Below are 23,252 nucleotides of genomic sequence, written 5' to 3' on the forward strand. Positions count from 1 at the left end.
AAATTGCAGAAATAGCACGAACGTTCTCTGGGTCTTGTCTGACACCAGATAAATCAATTATGTTACTAAGATTCGTGAAAAATTAGCACTTATCAATATTCAGTGCCATCCCTTACAACTTGTATCCTATTCAAAATCTTATCTGATTTCTAGTTATGTTCTTTTTATTGGAGCCAAACACGATGACGTCATCCATTTGATATGATGCGCCATCTACGCCATCAAGGGTTCCAGACTTCCTTTTATGACATAACTCGAGCGGATAAAACAAAAGCACAATAAACCAACAACAACAAAAAAAAAAACCAAAAAAAACGTACATGATAAATGTTGTAAGCAACTGTGAATCTGGCACTTATTTGATTTGTCGATAGCACGAGTTAGTTTGTTTTAAAGAAAACAGTTGCATGTTAATTTTAGCTAAGAGTTTTTCTATTGAATGGTAACGGCTGGATGTCATGGCACACCTAACCTTTAAGGATTGTCAGATCGACGCATATTTTGACATCTCTGTTTTCTTTAGGGACATCCACTATTTCGGCGCACCGATCCGTCTGCTCATCGACACGCGCAATTACCCCTAATTTCTCCATTCTCAGAAGTTCCTGCCAAATCTTTGACAAATGTCGTAATTAAACTCTTCGCACAGCGAAGATGACATACGGTCACACATTTGGTTTAGTTTTCAGCATATACCAACCGAGTTTCACCAATTCCCGTGACCAGTTTGGTACGTTTCGTTTAGTAGAATTATTTCTTGTCATTACTATCCACACTGTTGATAGAGCTTATTGTTAAATCTTGCTTACTAAAGAAAGAGTGGTTAAAATATTGTTGACATACACATCGTGTACAGCGCTTTTAGAGCCACTTATCTTTTCGAAAACATTCAGCTTTCCTGTGATATGTCATGATAAAGATATGTCACTCCTGGCAAGTCGAAAAGACCTCTACAACCCTCATGTAGGGAAATCAGTCACGCCGACTTCTGCGTGAGATTATCGAGACGGTTGACATTCAGTGTACGCATACAAAGCTTTTTAACTGCATCGCTACACACTTGATACTCAAAATCCAAACTCTTTTCCATCTGTGACTTCATGAACTCTTGTGTTTTTACGTACGTTCGCAGAATGCCCCGTTTTGGAACATTTATGACATTTGATACTTTTCGCTGGACATTTATCTCTGCTATGAGTCAGAGCCTGGCAGCGCTGGACATTGGTCTCTGATATGGGTTGAAGCCTGGCCGGGCTGGACAGTTCCCTCTTTTATGGGTCAGAGTTTTGTCACACTGGATATTGGTCTCTGATATGGGTTGAAGCCTGTGTAACGTCGCCCTCTTAGTAAGAGGGGTGGTTAATTGGGTTTGGCTGGCGTTATCTAGAGGATGACCTCCCTCGATATTATAGCCCGGCGGGAGTGAAAGAAGAATGGAATTTCAACAGAGAACGGAGCGAGAATACTGGGAAGAAATAAAACAATACGAACCCCTTTTACAAGAAAATAACAAATTTAATCAGAACAAATTAATAAAAGCAATTCCAGTGTAAGTTAGATTAGATTAGTAGAATTTAACAGGTGTGTCTAATTCGAATTTATTTCATCATCAAAACGAGAGGTGAAAAGAGCGCAATGTCCACGACCGATTTGCATCACCTTTCTGTCTGACCGTATATCAACGTCTCCTATTTCATGCTTCCTAAGCTCAATGCTTTGCCTCTTCCTGGACTTCCTGGTCCCTTTATTCTGACCTCGTCATTCTTTCTTGGACTTCTGACTTCAGACTGTCTCGTCTTTCTCTCAGAAAACTGTTCCTTAAAGGACAAAATTACCCCGTAATTCTGCATATCCCACTCTTTAGAGGTACATACAATTCACTTACGTTATACAGAGCATGTTGCTATCCACACACTGCATAAAGTCTGACTTAGTACGTTAGGACATTGACCTCGCTTTCCAGCGGCATGTCTTAAATTACCGTATTATTTTACATATGCTACAAACGTTCGATTACTATTGCATGAAATTCACAAAATGTAACTCACGGTCTTTCTTAACTTACAGGATTATCCAAGCATTACAAAATTAGATATAAGTAGGTAAGTATGTTAACTCACGATGGTCTGTTTCGTGCTAACAAACAACGGAAAATTGTTTCATAAAACCCTATGAAATCCTACACATATGAACATTTGGATCGCATGCGACCAACTCTACCAATGAACTTATCACTGTACATTAAAAGTAAATTGCATAACAATTCTAGCATCAACACTTTCCATGAAATTGAATAAAATAAATTGCATAACAACTCTAGCATCAACACATTTCCATGAATTAAATAAACGATAGATAATATGGAAACCTAATCATAGCAAACACATTTGCATAAAACAAACAATCAAATACTAGAATATTACGTGAAACTAAAATTGCGTATCTTAGCTTTTTATAAGACAACCGCCTGGTCCCTTTTTTGTTCACTTGGAGAGCACTAATCTCTTTATGCCTCCCAGGAGTCCAGACTAATTCCCTCTTCTAGGAAATTTTCAGACTAAAGAATTTCGACTAAGGTCGTCACTTTAAAGTCTGATTACTCTAAAGTGTACGCCCTAATTTATTCTGCCCAGTCGTACGCAGCGGTCCCTAATTTTTCCCAAAGAAATAATTCTTTCATCAGGTTTAGACTGCTCGGAATCTGTGAACGACAGTGCGTGACAAAAAATTTCCCTTTGAAAAATGATAAGCTGACATAGGTTCCTACCAAGCGGTTAGGGCTGGTAGCTCAAGTGTTTACTTTCCAAGGAGCGTGTTAAGATACCCCGGTCAATTTCACTGGGTCGGAATTCTATCCCTTTAAAGTTTACGCTGACATGGGGCGGGGGGGGGGGGATGAACGAAGAAAGGTCGAAGTGACTCTTCACAAAGACTTTTCTGGCTTAAATGCGATAAGATTTTAATTCTCAATGAACTCAACTTTAAATTTCTCTGCAATTCAAAATTCGACACTTCACAGCCGGGCTGGGCTGGAAAGTTCCTTCTGCTATGGGTCAGAGTTTGGACATTTGCCTCTGCAATAGGTCAGAGCTTGACTAAATGTAGAGCAAGAATTATTTGCTAGCAACATTAGTTGGGTGTTTTCCTGGTTTTGAGTTGACCACTAGTCAAACGGTGTACCTGTCACTACATCCACAGTTTCATTGTCTTTCGATACCCTCTCATTATGTATTGTTGGGTTTTGAAAGATTTGGTTTGATACGCTTGATTGAATGCTTTCTCTAAGATCTAATCTGGACAAAATTAAAGTGGTTGTTTTTTCTCTGAACTTTCTCTAAGATCTAATCTGGACAAAATTAAAGTGGTTGTTTTTTCTCTGAACTACCTTTTGTGTTTTTATTACAAATTCCGACAAGTATTCTATTCTTTATATATCAGACCGCTCAAGTGGCCTAGTGGTTAGAGCGTCCGCCTCGGATGCGGCAGGTCGTGGGTTAGATCCCCGTCCGAGTCATACCAAAGACTTACAAAAATTGTACTAACAGCTGCCTCGCTTGGCGCTCAGCATTAAGAGGTTAGGACTGGTCGGCCTGGTGTTACGATAATGTGACTGGGTGGGACACCATGCTACGTGTCTGTGGCATGATGCCCCAGTGCTAGACATCACTATAAACTGCCACATTGCAGACATCGTAGCATTATGACTGAAAACTTGTTAAAGCTGCGTGAAAAATCCAAATCACATCACATCACACTTTACATCTCCTCTTGCACTTCTCCACAGTTATTGAACTATACAGCGATAACTTGATCACTGGATTCACCTTCAACTTGTGTTATTTCATTCAATCCCTACGACGTTTCTTTTTGTGACGAAGCTGGCAAATTAAACAGTTTTAGTATATTTTCGATTCTACAGTTATTGATCCAATAGAACACATTAGAGGTTTTGCGTGAATATCCCTTGTTGGCTAAACCAAATCGTTCTAAAGTCTGGATCCATTTAATGATGCCTAATCGTTGCTAGGACATGACTTTCTAAGGTGTATTCACCAAGAAGAATGCCATGGCCATGTAGAACACTTCAGCTGTATAAACATGAGCATATGTCTCAGTCTGATAGCAGTTTCCTTTGGTTTTGGTTCTTTGTTAATATTCCTGGAATTTACTCCAGATAATCGAATCCCAATCTAAAAAGCGTATCCGATAAGTAATCATATCTACAGGAGCTTCTCCCTAACATGGGGGTACTTCCAACACTATGTCATTCTGGCTTTGTTATCAAGATAAAATTCTGATCTGTATGTTTTATTCACAAACTACACCGTTACGCAGCTACAAAAGTACAGACGTTTAAATGTCAATCAGACAGTATGGTATTAGATAATGATTCTAGATGTTAATTAGACAGAACGGTATTAGATAATGATTCTAGGATTTAATCAGACAGTATGGAATTAGATAATGATTGTAGATGTTAATCAGACAGTAGAGAATTCGATAATGATTCTAGATGTTAATCAGACAGTATGGAATTAGATAATGATTCTAGGTGTTAATCAGACAGAATGGTATTAGATAATGATTCTAGATGTTAATCAGACAGAATGGAATTAGATAATGATTCTAGATGTTAATCAGACAGTATGGAATTAGATAATGATTCTAGATGTTAATCAGACAGAATCGAATTAGATAATGATTCTAGAATTTAGTCAGACAGAATGGTATTAGATAATGATTCTAGATGTTAATCAGACAGAATGGTATTAGATAATGATTCTAGATGTTAATCAGACAGAATGGAATTAGATAATGATTCTAGATGTTAATCAGACAATATAGAATTACATAATGATTCTAGATGTTAAGCAGACAGAATGGTATTAGATAATGATTCTAGAATTTAATCAGACAATATAGAATTAGATAATGATTCTAGATGTTAAGCAGACAATGGAATTAGATAATGATTCTAGATGATAATCAGACAGAATGGTATTAGATAATGATTCTAGATGTTAATCAGACAGTATAGAATTAGGTGATGATTCCAGATGTTAATCAGACAGTATGGAATTATACAAACATTCTAGATAGATTTTATTCAGAACCCATGGAATTAGACAATGTTTCAAGATATTATATACACAGCGTTTAATTAGACACTGGTTATAGATGGTATGTGATTCGAATACGATTACTAATGTTAACCAGGCAGTATAAGCATGGGATTAGAGAATGATTCTAGATGTTAACCAGACATTATAAGGTTAGACCGTGATTATAGATATTAAATTGATATTATAAGAATGAGATTAGACAATGATTATAGATGTTACCTAGAAAGTGTGAAGTTGGACCATTATTATAGAGATCAAACAGACAGTATAAGAATGTGATTAGACAATGATTCTAGTTTGTTAACCAGACGGTATGGAATCTGAAACTTATTAATACTGTATCAGGATAACTTAGCCCACAACGATTGCTATTAGTCCTGAACAGAATGTCATATGAACAACGAGTTTTCTCTCACAGACATACAGTTGGTTCGAAAATAAAATGAAGCCGTTCTGACCATCAGAATGTTTCCTTGGGGCCATTTTACAACGCATGCATAGGGTTTGCATCAATGTATTTGTCAAATGCATATTTAATCTTGAAGGAAAAAACACTGTTCCAGTTCGACCACAACAAGACAACCATAACTGCTATTATCGACAATCCTGTCTTTATTTCTCTTAAACAAGTGGTCGTATCGATATTTCGTTTTCACATAAAGACTAAATGCAGAATGTAAATGGCCGTCATTGGTAACGGTGCAAATTTCTTGGCCAAGACGGATGCACCATTATAAAAGAGCTTTAAATCCAGACTTGACCATGCGGTCAAGCCAACAGTTACAGCCCACTTTGGTAAAACCTCATGCAAGATTATAATGTTGCTTTTTTAAGTGATGTGCACATAAACATAATTTATAATACATTTATTAATAGTGCAGACAGTAAAGTACACGCAAGACTTTTTTATTTTCTTTTTTATTTCTTCTTCTTCTTTTTTTTTCTTTAGGTACAGATACATAATCAGTCAGTGTTATGTTAACGAAATAATAAAATCCCTAAATAAGGAAGTGAGCATGTTGGAGTCAATTCCCTTACCTGCCAAACTTCAAACCAGGAAAAACAAACTTCTGTCAACTTATTTTAGTTACTGTCATCCCAGATTGAACCTGTATGGATAATATGCATTTATTAGTTTGGCGACAGCCCCTCCCCTACCGGCCTCCCCAAACAAAGAAGTCAAAACCAAACAACCGGCAGCATCCCCCCCCCCTTCCAGTTTGTTTCTTTGAAGCGTGGATGTATTTGGTAGAACTGGGTAACACGAAAGATTTTGTACCGCTGTATTTCTTAACGCACCGCATACATCCAACAGTATATTACAAACAATCTTAGAGATGAAATTTTCAGTATTCCGGGATAGGGTCAGCAACGTTTTTGTTCGCTATGATTTATAGCGAAATAACCGATATTATATCCATGATAGTGTCTGAAGAATATTTTTTTATCTTGAGATAAAGAAAATAATATTTCAGTTCAAAATAAAATCACAGCCCCTTATCCCTCCACTGAAACTTAAATAGTCAGTACTTTATTATAGATGAATTAACTCTGTGCACGTTAATAGTTGTGTAAGTAGCAGTATACAAGCTGGAACTAATGCATAACTTTGATGAGGCATGCCATACCAACCAGGACAAGACTTTTTTAATCAGAGATTGACACTAAATATAATACACTAACTCAACAAACGATAATATGTTTAGTGAACTTGAGAAATTACGTAAAATTCAGACAGAAAACAAGTACTCTAGGATGATTCTCAGTCTTACAATATACATAATACATTCGCTAGTAAATAACATGATTCCACTTGGCCACTGCTTTGGCGTACGTGATACATATCAAACACGTGATTTAAAGATCATAAATATAGTCATATTTGTAACATTCACCATTAAACTGTGACATATGCAAACGTGTTGTCGAAAATGTTAATCTTTGGAACTATTTTGTCATGAAATGAAACTGTTAATATCATTCAAGTCGTTTGTTTGTTGTTGTGGGGTTTAACGCCATTTTCAGCACACGATAGGCTATGGATAGCGGCCAGTATTAATGGTGGAGGAAGAACCCGGGAAAACCCCAGGAAGACAGGAAGCTACTGGCAAGCTTTCTCACATACCCACATTGGCCGAATCCTAGACTCGAACCCACGCATACAGAGGTGAGATGGAAGTGATCCGTAACGGAGAGCGCTTTAGACCAGCAGCAGGAAAGTTGTACAGACCAGACGTTCCAGACCAAATAAGGCCTCCTACGAGAACATTTCCCGTAGAAGCCTCAGATTTCAAAAATAAGCCTTCCTACGAGAATTAATTTGCGTAAATTCACTCCCGACTGCAATTTTTTGTGTACAAATTCAATGATTCCAAACAAATATTTTGGGGGGGGGGAATTTATTCTGGTGTCGATGAAGTTTGCGAAGTTTGGCTGCGAGTCTCATGAATAAAATTGATCAAGACCGATTCGATATCTACTACGCGGATCGTGAAGATTAATCGTGATGAAACCGTGCGGTGTTGCCTGGGCGTGGCTGAAGAAAATTTTGAATTTGTTTATGTCCATATCGCCGTTGCACCAAGTCTGATGAATATTTCTCAACGTGTGAGTATCAACGCCATTGAAAACCGACAAAATATTACAATTGTCCCTAATTACCTTTGGAATTTGCGTATATCGCTGCGTCACGTAAATCACATCGGTGTTCTTGTGTCGGCCACGCGAGAATATCCTAGCCGGATTAGTTTGCTTATCCAGCATAACATCATCGAATACGACAAGATTATTAACATCGCCATCTAAATTTTCCACGGATGGAGTTTCATTGATGTCTGTGATGAATTCGATTGTGCCTTCGTCGGTATTGTCGCTAAATTCCTTTAGTACCTGATAGCAACGCTGATCATCAACGGACGGTGCAACCAAATACAATTTGTCCCATTTTAGCCATCGCATTATCAAATTTAGCAACAACTGCGTCTTTCCAGAACCAGACGGACCAATAATTATCATCCTAATCGAATTTGGTAACACCGCGTTGTGTTTCACCTGCTCACGTTTCTTCGTGGCCGAAAAATCAATTACATTCATGTTACTAGAATATATGGATCTATATTGTGTTAAATGTCGCACGCGCACAGCTACGATAAATCCAACCGAAATCGTCACACGCAATAACAGAAACGCAATTGCAGGAGAATGCGAAGTTTGTAATACACGCAAATTCAGATTTGTAAAAAAAAAATAGAAGAACCGGAGGAGACATTACCGCCTCCATGAAAAATCTACCCGGGTTGCCCTGGGCGAAATATCCCGGAGAAAAGCATCTGCCAGGATACAATTACTGCGGACCTGGTACGAGGCTCGATATAAGACTCAACGATAATAATCAACCAAATCCCGGCGAAGATCCAGTAAACGCCATCGATAAAGCGTGCTACTATCATGATCTTGCGTATCGCAGCGGGGATTTACAACAAAGACATCTCGCTGATATTAGGCTAATTCATGCACTAAACGCGATTCCTGACAAAAGTTTCAAAGAAAAATTGGCAACTTGGTTGATAAAAGGCGCGATGAAAGGTAAATTAGTACTCGGCGCTGGTAAATAATAATGGAGCAAATATATTATTCTCCGCGAGGATTCTGGCGAGGAAAATCAGCAATTGCCAAACTCGCCAAGGCAGCAAAAGTAAAACAGTCCGTTGCTGAATCGTGGCTATCGAAACAGGCAGTCTGGCAAATATATCTTCCTCCGCCTAAGAAAATACCGTACGCGAGTTTCTCTGTCAGTGTCCCTAATGAAGTCCATCAGGCTGATTTAATGTTTCTTCCTTACGATACCGTCGACGGAGTCACATATAAATACGTGTTAACGGTTGTTGATATCGCAAGCAGATACAAGGAAGCCGAGCCGTTATCGAATAAAACAGCAACGGAGATCGCTAAGGCGTTTAGCGAAATTTATTCACGATCCCCGTTGACCTGGCCGAAGCTTCTCCAGGTTGATCCAGGTCGAGAATTTCTTGGCGCGGTTACTTCATTGATGAAAAAGAATAATGTTAAAATCCGTCGCGGTATTGTAGGTGTTCATCACAATCAAGCTATCGTTGAGAGATTCAATAAAACTCTTGCAGAAAGATTATTCGGATATCAGTACGCGCGAGAATTTATTCAAGATAATCGATCTCATGATTGGGTATCGAGGTTGCCTCATGTGATTAACGCGCTAAATAATGAAGTAACACGAACAATAGCAATGAAACCCGCAATTGCAATTACAAAAACAAATATACCCCTAAAGCGAGATTCTACAATTCCGCCTGTGCTAGGTAGCGTCACGGTCCGTTATTTATATAAGGAAGGCGAGGCCGAAGGAGGCAGAAAAAGAGCAACAGATCCAAATTGGAGCGTAACAACACACAAAATATCCGCCGTAACAAGATCATCGGGAAGACCGGCAATTTATTTCCTAGATTTGCTAGCGCCACAACGCGGATTTACCAAGGAGGAATTACAAATAATACCGAAAGATACTCAACTACCGCCAGCGTCATTAATGTGAAATCGAATTCTACCTAACTGAGATAATTTTCTTACTCTCGACACAGCTAAATAAACTAAATTTGACCATGAAATTCTATCATCGATAATCCAAACTTGACCATCAACGGTTAATCCCTGCGACGAGTGTATCGTTGTTGCGTAGCCTAATTTCCATGGTGATCTTTCTGCGTTTATCGCGTCATTGACAAGATTAATATCAACAAGAATAATATCATTCAAAACTAAGATTTTTTCCTCTCCGCAGGGTAAAGTAACACTGATATTTTGTTTTCTGGTATCAGCGGGCCTGTAACACAACGGCACCTGCAATGTTGGAAATTTCTCGCAATGAAGCTTGAATAACATTTCCTGAATAACATCACGAACAATTTTCCTACTAGCAACAATCAGATGATCGGGACGCCACAAATTAAGAAAAATATCCATCGGAGTCTCGTCGATTATTTTTCTCATCACATCGCATTGAAATTTATTCGGTTGTAATCGAATTATTTTCTTAAATTCAGTCAGTAAAATATCATCGGATCTGTAATCGGCGTCGATTTCCTCATAATAGTCAACGAAATTCCTGAGCCATTCGTGAGGAGATTCACCATCAATCGGATCAGGTTGGCCATGATCTCCGCACATTATCACGGCTGTATTTTTCTCCTCCAGCCAGGTTAGGAACGATTTTAATACAACTAAATTTACTGTGCAAATTTCATCAAATATTATAATTCTGTTGATATATTTATTTCCCATGCGAGCCGAATCCCATAATCCACCGCTGTATTTGAAATAACTGTGATACGTACCAGAATCAACGCCGCGTTGCCTTATTTCTCGCGCTAATCTGTGAGTTGGAGTCAACACTATCATATCAGATTTCGCAAATAAATTTATCGCTCGCGTTGTTTTACCGCTACCGCCAGGTCCATTTAGGTAAACGAATTTGTTACGTGAAATCGGGTCAAATGCGGATGCAGCCGTCGATATTTCCTCAAATTTATCTCGATGAAATTTATCGCAATCTTCGACATCAGCGTCCTCACAATAATCTAGAATATCCTCGTTTTTTATCCTCCAAGTGCCCCAAGAGCCATCGGAGATTAAATTCTCCAGCCTATACTGATATTTCTTATCGATATAAAACGAGTCCGTTGCGACCCTTACCGCGATATCAGAAAATTTATTTATCATCGACAGTAAATTTATGCTCACATAAGCGAGCATCGATGATCTCAAATGCGTATACTGCGCTGATTCTCCGTCGAGATAGCTAATTACGGTACCTAATTTTTCTCCGTCAATGATAATATTTTCTCTGTTGCAGAATATTCCTCGCGACACTGTATCGGCGATAATAAAGTCCATTTCGGCATCGTTGATAAACAACCTAGCGTGTCGGTGTTTATGATCAACGGATCCTCTTTGAGTAAATTTGCCAATTATTTTTCTTCCGATATCTTTCGCGTTTTCACAATCCGTCGGTAGCCACACCTTAGTTTGTTTCCTGTATGATATAATTGCCTCGCTAACCGTCAACGATATTAACATTGACGAATCTAGCATATATCTCAACAACACTATAGGGACCCATCTGCGTTGAGATAAATGCCGACCAAACCAAATATAACAAATTTTATGTAAATTTTCAGCAAACTCGAATGAAGTAACACAAGCGAATCCGGTCATGACAAAATCAGGCAACGGTCCGTTAATTGCTACCCTTGTCATTTCGTTGGTGGGATGGCCGAATTTAGCAAAATAATCCGCACAATCGCCGTATCCGAGGAAACTTCCAGGATAGCACGCGCTCATGTCAACGGATATCATATCTTCGAAATAATATTTGGTATTCCACAATCCGCCATGGCCGTATTCGATACAGCTAAGTTGAATATCAGTGAGATATTCATTCCTTGTGGGTTTCCATGAGTTTCTCTCTCTTGCAGCGTGAGCGGCAACAGATGGAACAGTAAAGCAGTTCGTTAATAACTGATCAGGATTTGACGAATATTTCACCGCGATATTTTTCATAGATTCATGTAATTTTTCATCACGGTAAATATCTCCGCGCGGCAATATAAATTGATCGTATCTTTCTTCGCTCGAGAATAACCAAACTGATATTGGATCAGATGCGGCTAATATTTTGATATATCGAAACATGGCATCGGAATTGTCTTTTGCGCCTTCCACAGGATAAAATTTAACAGCGCGATCTCGCGGGAATATCATTACCGACTGCGACCACGCATGTGAATTATGATCAACAATCTCGATTGGTACTCCTCGAGATTTATACGGCGACGAATATAATATTTCTCCTGATAGCGTTTTCACCGTGATAGGAAATTTAAGTTTCTTGCTCAACACAGCAACATCATCAATCGATGCGCCATCAACAACTGTCTTCGCCCACGTGTTAATTTTATCCAACCTCAACTGAGTCAATCCAGATCCACGACGAGCGTTTTTCATATGCTCGATAACGCGCTCGGCAACGCAATTTATCATCGGTGATTCTTTCATAGCAGGTAGATTTTTCACATCCGGGTTGTTATTCAGCCGATAAATTCCATAGACAACAGCGCTAGAAGGATACGCCCTAGCATAATAAGGACCATCGATTCCCAATAATAATCCTGGCTTCGAATTTTTATCAAGGATGACGTTTTTCTTACCGCCACGCACGGGATCTCGTTTATCGCGAATAATCCAAGTGTCGTCAGGCATTTGTGCAATAAATTTTATTCCAAAGATAAATCGCTCCTCGGAATGCGAGTTTTTTATATGCTCGATTATCTTCTTGGCCCGTTCCAGATTCATCGTAGCGTCAACAGCGTTAGTTTTCCATGTCGACCAAACATGAATCCCCCCATCATCGAAAAATTCTTTTTTGGCACGATCGACCTCAGGAATGATATATTCTGCCTCATCAAGATCAAATGTATCCATTATTATATTTTAGACAAATATCTAAATTATAATGAATAAATGTTCGTGGATACCAATCGGATCAACAAAATCATGCGACAAATCCTGCAGAGGTGATTATTGTGGCGCTCATATATATGCGATTCGACGAGGCAGTAAAGGACCACAACGGTGTTTAGTTTGCCAAGTTGGCACTCGAGGAAAAACTCGATTGTGTTTATCCTGTGGAGGGAAAAATTATCGAGAATTGCGCCGGTATTACGAAAAAAGATCCTCGTCGGTGATAACATGCGAAGAGGATTACATTAATCGATTCAAGGCAAATTACGATTTAAACAAACAGAATATTGTATATGAATCCAAAATCAACGATTCCTGCAATGAAAATCACACACGAGTATAGATCGCATCCAACCATCGATGGATACGAAGCATCATCGGATGGTGTTGTCAGAAATGCAAAAACAAAGAATCAAGTCGGTAGAGTTGATAACGGTGGATATCTTAGATTTTCTGTCAGTAAAAATAATAAAAGAAGAGGAACAAAATATTTATGTCACAGATTCGTGTTCGAATGTCACAAAGGACCTATCAGGAATGGTCTTGTTATTGACCATATCGATGGAAACAAACTCAACAACAAGATAACCAATCTTCGCGCGGTGTCTCAAAGCGAAAATTGCATATTTGGTAATACTGGCAGGCACCCTAAATACGCCAAGGCCGTCAAATCGATAAATCAGGAAACAGGCGAGGAAATGATATTCGAATCGATGACTGCAGCTGCGAAATATTATGAAATTAATCCAGCATCGGTACGATATGCAGCAGAAAAAAAATACAGGGCGACGTTTTCATATAATCTCGGTGAGTGGATTGAGTTTTATTATATTCCGATAATATTTGATTCGGAAAGCGACGAAGAATAATTGAATATTACAAAATTAATATAACATGAATGAACAAACCATAAGCAATATCATCGAAGCCATCGATGACCTGAAGAAAAAAATAAATCTTCGATCGGAGTTGGACACGAATAAAATCCGATCCGAATTCGAGGCGATTGTTCAAGGGAAACTTGAATACAAATACACGCTGCCGTCAGAATACAAATTAATAAAGAAAATCCAAATTGCGATGTATCAGTCGTTAGCTACAGTCAGCGATGATCGCATCGAGGATTTCGTTAAATTATCTACGCTAGTGGAGAAAGCTAGATTGATTTTATCCGACGAATATGAATCAAGAAAAATTACAAGCTCGCGCATCAGACAGTTGAAAAAGCTTGTCGATGAGAACAAGGCCAAGGAAATATCCTCCTGAATATTTCCACAAAAAAATATTAATTTTGAAAATTTCCCTGGATTTTATTTATTTTTTTGCAATTTTGACGGGTATTTACCCCAGCAGATTTACGAAATTACATAAATTGCATAATTTTGACGGGTATTTACCCCAGCAAATTCACGAAATTATATAAATTACTCGATTTGACGGGTATTTACCCCATAAAAAACATAAAATTACGCAAATTTCCTAATTTTTCTGATTTTTATTTATTTTTTTTGTTATTTACCAAATAATTTTATTTTACTGAAATTATCCAATTTTCTTTGTTTTTACGGGTAATTTACCCCATCAAAAACATAAAATTATACAAATTTCACAATTTGACGGGTAATTTACCCGGCAGATTCACGAAATTATACAAATTTCACAATTTGACGGGTAATTTACCCCATCAAAAATTAAAAAAAAAATACTAATTTTGAAAATTTCCCTGGATTTTATTTATTTTTTTGGCCCATTTTTCCTTGGTGTACAGATTTACGATTTCACCAGCAGATTGATACTAACAGTTTCCCCGCGTATATCAAGCAAATTTCCTTTCTGGTCCGTTAGTTTGAAATTTATCTTCGACAACAATCGATTATGACATCGCAGATAAAACGGATTCACCGGCTCCTTTATTATCAAATAACCCGGAGAGGCGCTAGGTGAAAACGAATACAAGATAAATCCCTGTTGTGCTTGATTTGACTCTGACGAATCAACATTGTAGCTGCCCTCGACAACATCCGCGTGAAGATAAATCGCGATAACTTCCGTTATATTAACAATACCTGGCGAGATATGCCGCCCGCCTTTGGTAGGATCATTATCGTGTCTGAGTAACAGCGCTAATTGTCTTTTCTCTGCCCACGCGGCGTGTAATTTCGGAAATAACTCATCAATGGTATCAGTGACTGATTTTCTTAGTTTATCAACGTCATAACCGGGGAATTTGAAATTTGGTAGCGTTTCCTCGGTTAATTTATGTAATTCCATGAATTTTTTCTTATTTCCTGAATTTTTGATCAGTGTAAATTTGATAATAGGAAGAACATAATCACCGATTGATACATCGTCGATGATTGCCTGAATGAGCATTTTATGATAATATTCAAGATCATTCGCAATTTTATTCAAGCTTCTTACAACCCCTGGGAGAAATTCACACAATATTGATTTATTTTCGATACATTCATTGAAAAATGATCGAAATTGAGAAAGAAATATTTTATGTACTCTATTAAACTCACTGATGGTTTTTTTTACATGATCGCCGTTTATTGGGGTTGTTGCAATTTTTTTATATTCACCAGCATCTACCACTGTATCCGGGGGTGGGATTTTGGGAAGAGCTAACCATGAAATATATCCCCATCCCCTATAATTAAAAGAAAATACAATACGATCGTGTTTATGTTGCTCCATGAGATTAATGGCATCATTGATTATATCAAAGCTGGATGTGGGGAATAATCCCGAATCCTCGTCGGTGATAAAGTCGGATTTTTTTGGTTCGGGCTGCCTTGGTAAATCCAACGAGGTAAACCCGGGAGTTGTATCATCCGATGTTTCCGCAGGGGGAATTTCGGGCCAACCTAATATGGTCCTAATCGATGATTGGTAAATATCTACCATGTACGGCGATTTCACTTCTATCATCGATGATAGTGTTGGTTCGTGCGCAGATATTTTTATTCCCGGAGTAGCATCGCCGGTTATATTTGATATTCTGGTGGTAAATTCCTTATCTAGCTGATCAATTTCGTAACTACCTGTTGGTATACCGACATATATCCAATCAGGTGTCCCATCGGGTTTGGTTTTATTGGCAAAAACAAGTGAATTATTCGATGATAATTTACCGAACGACGTCGATCTAACATTAGGCCAGCTGTTATAGACACGCAATTGTGTTAACGCAATTTCTTTGACGCTAATTGGTGTTGGAAAATTAATGCTAAATTCAGGCTTGGTTGAGCTTAACGATATTAACGTCGTTGTCGGCGGTGTCGTGTTTGTCACGATCTGAGCTAGCTCGGACATTATTAATATTCATTTGTTCAATCTCCGAGTAAATACCGATCATTACCGAAAATTCTAGATCGGAGATAATGCCATCATTGAGACTCTCCGAAAGCAACGATGATAATTTCGAGTACGCGTCATTGATCTTGGTTAGTTTGTTTTTGTACAACGATAATTTCTCATTCGCGCATGATGAGATTTTTTTTGCTACGATATTGAGAACACCAGCGATTGTCGTTGTTGACGAGATTATTATTGTTGCAACGATCGGCGCGATTGTTGTTACCGCGGATAAAATTATTCCAGCACCAGCGACTACCGCGGATACCGTGTACACGGCGACGTCAATGGTAACTAATCTACGCTGGTATTTTTTTATTTTTGTTTGATATTCGTCGAGGAGTTTTTTTAGCGAATCCTGCCATGATCGCGCCTGATTATAACGGTAATCCGATGCGGTCATTTATTAGTTATTTATCTAGCCAATTAGTTGAGATTCTCTATCTCGGCAACCTTAAACGGCTCGGGATTATCTGTCTCGATAACAACTTGACGAGCTCCCGGTGGATCGGTTGTGCCCCAACTAGATAAATATTCGAAAATTACAAAATAATGCACTGGTCCCATGTTGGTTCTATCCGATGGCGTTAATTTAAAAGTTTCAGTTTTATTTTCATCTATGGAAATAACGAAAAATCCAGGATGGTATTCATAAATTTCACGAAGAAGAGCCGTCACGTTAAATTTTATTAATGACTTCGAAATAATATATACTCGATATACACCTTGAATTGGCGCGGTAAAGTTAAAAGAATCATTATCGGGTGTCCAGGCAAAATATTCCGACCTCAGCACAAATGTTATAAATAAAAGAAAATCTGTTGTAACATCCTCCGCTATCGTAATTTTTCCCAACATTGGAATTTCCAACGATGATATTTCTACTTTGATTTCGTCGACGCTTGTTGTTACGGCGAGAAGTTTCTCGTTGATTTCTTGAATTTTTCCATCGTTCGCTGATGTATCGACCTTTTGACGCGCTAATTCACGTACCGCGTTAATTTCATCGTTAATTTTAGTAATATCCTCGTCGATTTTTCTTGTTTTCTCATCTGTTGATTCACGTATCGCGTTAAACCCCTTGGTAAATTCGGGAACAACAAGATCGTTGAGTTTATTAATTTCCTCGCTGATTTTTTTGTTGAGATCGTCGATTGTTGCTCTCTGACCTAACGAGATATTTATTTTGGTAATTTCCTCGTTAATGGATTTTACTCTCTCGATGAGATCGCTGTGTGATGTTCTATCGGCTTTTTGAAATATTAGTGCACGTGCCGATTCAATATCTTTGTTGATTTGGGCGATATCTTCGTTGATTTTTCTTGTTTTCTCGGTAAGATCGTTATGTGATGTTCTATCGGCTTTTTGAAATATTAATGCACGTGCCGCTTCAATATCTTTGTTGATTTGGGCGATATCTTCGTTTATTTTCTTTGTTTTCTCGGTAAGATCGCTGTGTGATGTTCTATCGATTTTCTGACCCATCGCGGTATTTATTTTGGTAATTTCCTCGTTGATGGATTTTACTTTCTCGCTGAGATCGTTATGTGATGTTCTATCGGTTTTTTGAAATATTAATGCACGTGCCGATTCAATCTCTCTGTTGATTTGGGCGATATCTTCGTTGATTTTCTTTGTTTTCTCGTTGAGATCGCTGTGTGTAGTTGAGGAGGTTTCGATGAATTTTTTTATATCCTCGTCGAGTTTTTTACTGAGATTTTTTCATGTATCGTCTAGTCTTTTAAGATCGTTAGTTAGCTTGGTAAATCTTTTTGTCACTCTGTCCTGAAGATCGTCGTGTAATGCTTTATCAGCCTTCAGAAGCAACGTTGCTGATAACTCCTTGTCGGATTTTTCCACATCCGCGATATTGGCCTTTAGAAGCATCGCCGCTGATAACTCCTTGTCGGATTTTTCCACATCCGCGATATTGGCCTTTAGTGGTAATACCGCGATAATATCGGTAATATCAGCAATAGATTTTAATACCATCTCCGATTGGCGAGTAAACTGACTGATATGATCGCGGTATTCGTCTCGCTTGATTATATCAGTTATTTTCACGTTGCTGGTTTGTAATCTTCCTTCGGTATTTTGAAAAACAGCAACTTCGCCAGGGTCCACCTCTGACAGCGATAGAAGATTGTTAATATCGCTCTTGGTTACGAACTTTGATAGATCGACGTCAGTCACTTCTGCTTTTTCCTTCCTGTAGATAAATCTACCGTAAATATCAACCATGATATTTATCTACGGCGTATTCAAATACAATTTTGTGATACGGACCGGATGATTTTGAAATTGCGTCAAGAACATTAATTGACTCTGGACCGCATATTGGTGGATCAGCTAATGTTTGTGTTGGAAGAGTCGAATACCAAACCGGAAGATTTAGTTTTGACACATAGCTGATAAATTCATTTGGCGGTGCTAATCCATATGAGTCAAAGTAAATAACTTCGCGAGGATTAATTGCGTAGGCAACCCAGTGCGTGCCAGGGCCGGTATTTTTATCGAGATTTATTATTCCTGTCTCGGTAGGGTTTGGTTTTTCTGGTAGTTGATCTCGCATAAATACACCTCTGAAAAATTTTATTTTTTTATTCTTTGCTTCGTTAATTAGATCTAAATTTGAATAGGCCGTGCTAATCTTAGACCGGATCCGTATGGGGGGCGTCTTAGATAAAGGCCGGATCCTTTTTGTCGTTTTTGCAACATTCTCTCGATTAGGGGAGAGAGGGCGGGAAGTAACCCTCCCTTTTTTTTACCGTATCGTCCTCCCACCACTTTTTCTCCTAATTTGGAACCTATGCCCGAGAGCGCGCCTAATCCTAATGTCTTTCCAATAATCGGAAGGGCCATTTTTATCAGAGGGAGAAAAGGAAGAAATCCGCCTGTTTTGACCATATCTCTGATGGCGCCTATGGAAAGGCTCACATGAACGCCAGAATTTGCTGATTTGGCCTTGGTAAATCGTTCACGTTGACCTCTAGTTAGCGACAGTTTGTTAGGCCCACCGTGAATCTGATCGTTTTTCAAAGTTAATTTCATACCGCATCGCTTTGATATCGCTGATTGGAGCTTTTTTATCTGACCCGGGGTCAGAGTTACACTGACGTGTTCGTATGGCATATTAATAATCGCTTAGTCTAAATTTGGAATTTATCACATGTTCTCGACAGGAGCATCGATGACTCTCATTCTGCCGCTAATGCCTTCCAAGATCATTGTTCTATCGCTGAGGATTACCGCGATGGCTCTTGCTGCTCCGGCTGTGTTAATTCTGGCTTTGAAATGGATATCGACAACGGATTGTTTTACCAAGTCGAGATGTTCCAGGGAAAAGTAATAGATAGGATAGCGAGTATTAAAATCCAACTGTGATATTTGCAATCCGGTATCGATATTTTGATCGCGGCCCATGAAACTTAGCAAGCGATGATATGCGCGGGCAGTCGAATAGTTGTTAAAATCGATGGCTATTTCCTCTGATGGTTCCTGCTGGCCGTTTATTCTCAGTGAAACGTTTGTTGCATCGAAATTATCAAATATCATATGACTGTGAAGTTGATCGTATCTGTTTGCGTTTTGAAGAGTAACAAAGATGTGTCTAGGTGCCGAAACACCTTGTTGTGACGCAATTCGCCAGGTAAATATTCCGTTGATATTAACATCGCAGGAGTCGGTCATCGTTGTCAACCAGGACATGACGGATTTTCCGCCTTGATTCATGAATGATAATAATTTTTCTTCCTCGAGCATCGATGGAACTATCGCTGGCATCCACAAGGTAAATTTGTTTAGGACAACTTTACCGACATTAGCGGCATCCGCGCTCACTTCTCTCCAGATAGCTTTGTCACTGCCAGCAGCGTCTCGAACGAAAGTTATCGTGTGTTTCGCTCCGTAAATGACTTTTCTGAAATGTCTGCAAAATCCAAAAATGTGAGATAACGGAATTGCACAGGAAAATCTTAGTTCATTCTTAGTCAACATAGCTCTTCTCGTGGCAAATCCAAGGTTGTAATTGTTATTTACTTTTATCACCACACTTTCGACGTCGGCGTCATCGGCACCGACAGTATGTTTTTTCGGTCTCCTGGCTTCATACTGGACATGTTCAGGGTCATCGGAGTTATCTTTGGCGAACATCATACTAGGACCGGCTGACCTGGTAAAATCATCCGAGTATCTCGCTAGTCCTATTATCGTTGTTGCTATATCAACATTGTCGGTAATTGATTCGATCTCTCTTCCATCGATCATGTAAGTGGCGCTCTTGAATAATGCCATAATGCCGTTATTGACGAATCCGACTTTAAAATGTTCGCCAAAGTTGGTATCGTTTGTCCTAATAATTCTCCCAACAACCTCGATATATGCCTCAGACGGAAGAAAATATCTTGTTGTATCGTGAACTTGAATTTCCAAGCGATTATTTGTATTTGGGTCAACTGCGTCGTACGAGAAATACTGGAAATCTCGCACGGATGTGTCTCTGCCTACAGGCTCGTCCATGTCGAACACTTCATTTGACACTTGTGCGAACATTATTATTAAGAATATCATCTAAAACGAAGACCGCTGCCTGAAATGAAGCTTGTATTTGCAATTTCCTTTGCTAGATTTGTCTTAGCAACTTCCTTTGCTAGATTTGTGTTAGCAACTTCATTTGCGAGATTTATCTTAGCAACTTCCTGCGCTAAATTTGTCTTAGCAACTTCCTGCGCTAGATCGTTTATTTTTTTATTTGCTGCGTCATTTATGACTTTGCTGATTTCGGGTGGCATTTCTCTGGTGATGGGTAATTTGACGGGTTGTTTTTTGCGCACTAAATTTAATATTTTACTTTTGACAGCATTGAAGCCTTTATTGGCCAAATTACTGATACCAGAAATGGCAGTCTCGCCGATTTTTCCTATTGCTTTTAACCCGAGCTGTTTGATCACGGGTCCAATTTTAGGTATTATTCGCGTAAAAAGACTTCCAATAATATCGCCGAATCCATTACCGTGTATATATCTGTATACGGGCAATCGAGAGTTTACTACGCGGACCTGTTTGGGTCTGCGCTGATATTTGTGAACAATCATGTTATTTCAATTGTGTTGTTTTAATCGATGAGCTCATCGACAAGTTCCTTGTAAATGTGAGAATTAATGACACCGCCGCGGAATAATCGCTGACAAATATCTGAGGCCTCGTTGATTATTTCACGGGAGTTATTTCCAGCTCGTTTTCCTCCGATTAATACCTCGAGGCGAGATACGTCGTTGACAACACTATCAGGGCAAATGGTATATCCGCTTCCTGTCTTTGGTTTTGGTGTTGATGGTTCGTTAAACCAATCCGTTAACACGTCCTTCTCTTCCTTTTCTTTTTCTTTTTGTTTTACTTTTTCCATAAATTTAAAATATTCGTCATCACGTTTGTAAGGTGGTTTTTTACTAGCAAAATATATCCAGTCGATATATTTGCCTTTTTCAAGAGGTTTTCCACGAACACCGGGGTTAAAATATTTATCCCTATCATCATAATCCGCGGCGATATCTACTAAATTTTCTCCATTCGCGATTTGGTAATACACATCACGTGTAAAAATAGTTCTGATAGCTTTATGAAGATTTTCATAGTCGGACTTCGCAGTTTCTTTCTCTTGTTGAGTTATTTCTTGTGATTTATCCGAAGTTTTTTTTTCCTCCTTCCTTGCATCTGCGATATCCAGAAATGTACTATACAGGGCACTGGTTTTTCTCACCTCAGATAAATTAAATCTAACTCGAAATAAATTATTATACCAAACATCCCGCGATTTAATTTTTTTAAATCCGTCTTCAGTTAAAAACGCCTTTCTATTGTCAAAGGAATCTTCAGCAAAAATAGCAAATAATCTAATATCATCTCCAAATACCTCAAATTGTTTTTCCATTGTTTCCCAACCACTCTTGGTAAATTTTTCTATTATTATATCTCGAGGTTCTTTTTTTTTAACACCCTCCTTCCTTTCTTCTTCTTCTTCCTCTTGAGCTTGTTCTTCTTCTTGCGCTTGTTCTTGTTCTTGTTGTGCTCGTGCTTGTGCTTGTGTTTGTTCTTGTTGTGCTTGTGCTTGTGCTAGTGCTTGTGCTTGTGCTCGTGCTTGTGCTTGTGCTAGTGCTTGTGCTCGTGCTTGTGCTCGTGTTTGTGTTTGTACTATTCGCTCCGGCAATAATCGAGTGTGTTGCTCGATATTCTGTGTCATAGGAATAAGCCCCTTCTTCCTAAGTTCCTTATCTTCCTTTTTGTCGCCGTATGCGACTTGCTCGATTGCTCCAGTGACTGGACTCAACAACTTTGACGATATCTCAGTAATTCCATATTGCGAGTCTTCGTAATCACGAACTTTTTTCTTAAATAATTGTTTTGTTGGGATAAGTTTCTTCACTGCCGCTAATTGCTCTCGCGCTAATTTGGCAGAATGAGGCTCTCCAACTCTACTAGCTTTCCGACTCATATTATTTTCAACTATATTGTTTTAATGCGAGGTAAAATTAGGATCAGCAGCCAAATCCTTTGTGCAAAAAAGACACCAGAATAAATTCCCCCCCCCCCCCCCAAAATACTTGTTTGGAATCATTGAATTTGCACACAAAAAATTGCAGTCGGGAGTGAATTTACGCAAATTAATTTTCGTAGGAAGGCTTATTTTTGAAATCTGAGGCTTCTACGGAGAAAGTTCTCGTAGGAGGCTTTATTTGGTCTGGAACGTCTGGTCTGTACAACTTCCCTGCTGCTTTAGACCACTCGGCCACTCGGGGCCTCCCATTCAAGTCGTAACAAGGTTCCTCGGGAATTTCCGTACATAATTTACAGGCGTGAACTAACGATTTACTGGTATGGTGAAAATGTACCGTTGTACGTACCACCGCGCACCTAGAGCATTTTGATCTCAAACAGTGAGCAATTCATGATATCATTAAGATTAAACCGTTATAAAAAGATAAGATTTATGTTACATCAGCATGATTCTTTACATTGTCATATTGGTAAAAAAGTTAGAAGATGGCTACAGAAGTGGAGGAAATAAATTGTAAGATTACAATTTAATATAAAGTCCTAGTGAGCTTATTCACCAAGATTTTATGTCATAAAAGGACCTTGTATGCAACTAAATTCTTTTCTTATATCATTCCTCCTGGCTGATATAAATGTACGTTTCAAGATGATATTTGGGACTTTTTG

Source organism: Sinohyriopsis cumingii, chromosome 11, assembly GCF_028554795.1.
Source record: "Sinohyriopsis cumingii isolate HCF-2022 chromosome 11, ASM2855479v2, whole genome shotgun sequence".
NCBI classification, from domain to species: domain Eukaryota; kingdom Metazoa; phylum Mollusca; class Bivalvia; order Unionida; family Unionidae; genus Sinohyriopsis; species Sinohyriopsis cumingii.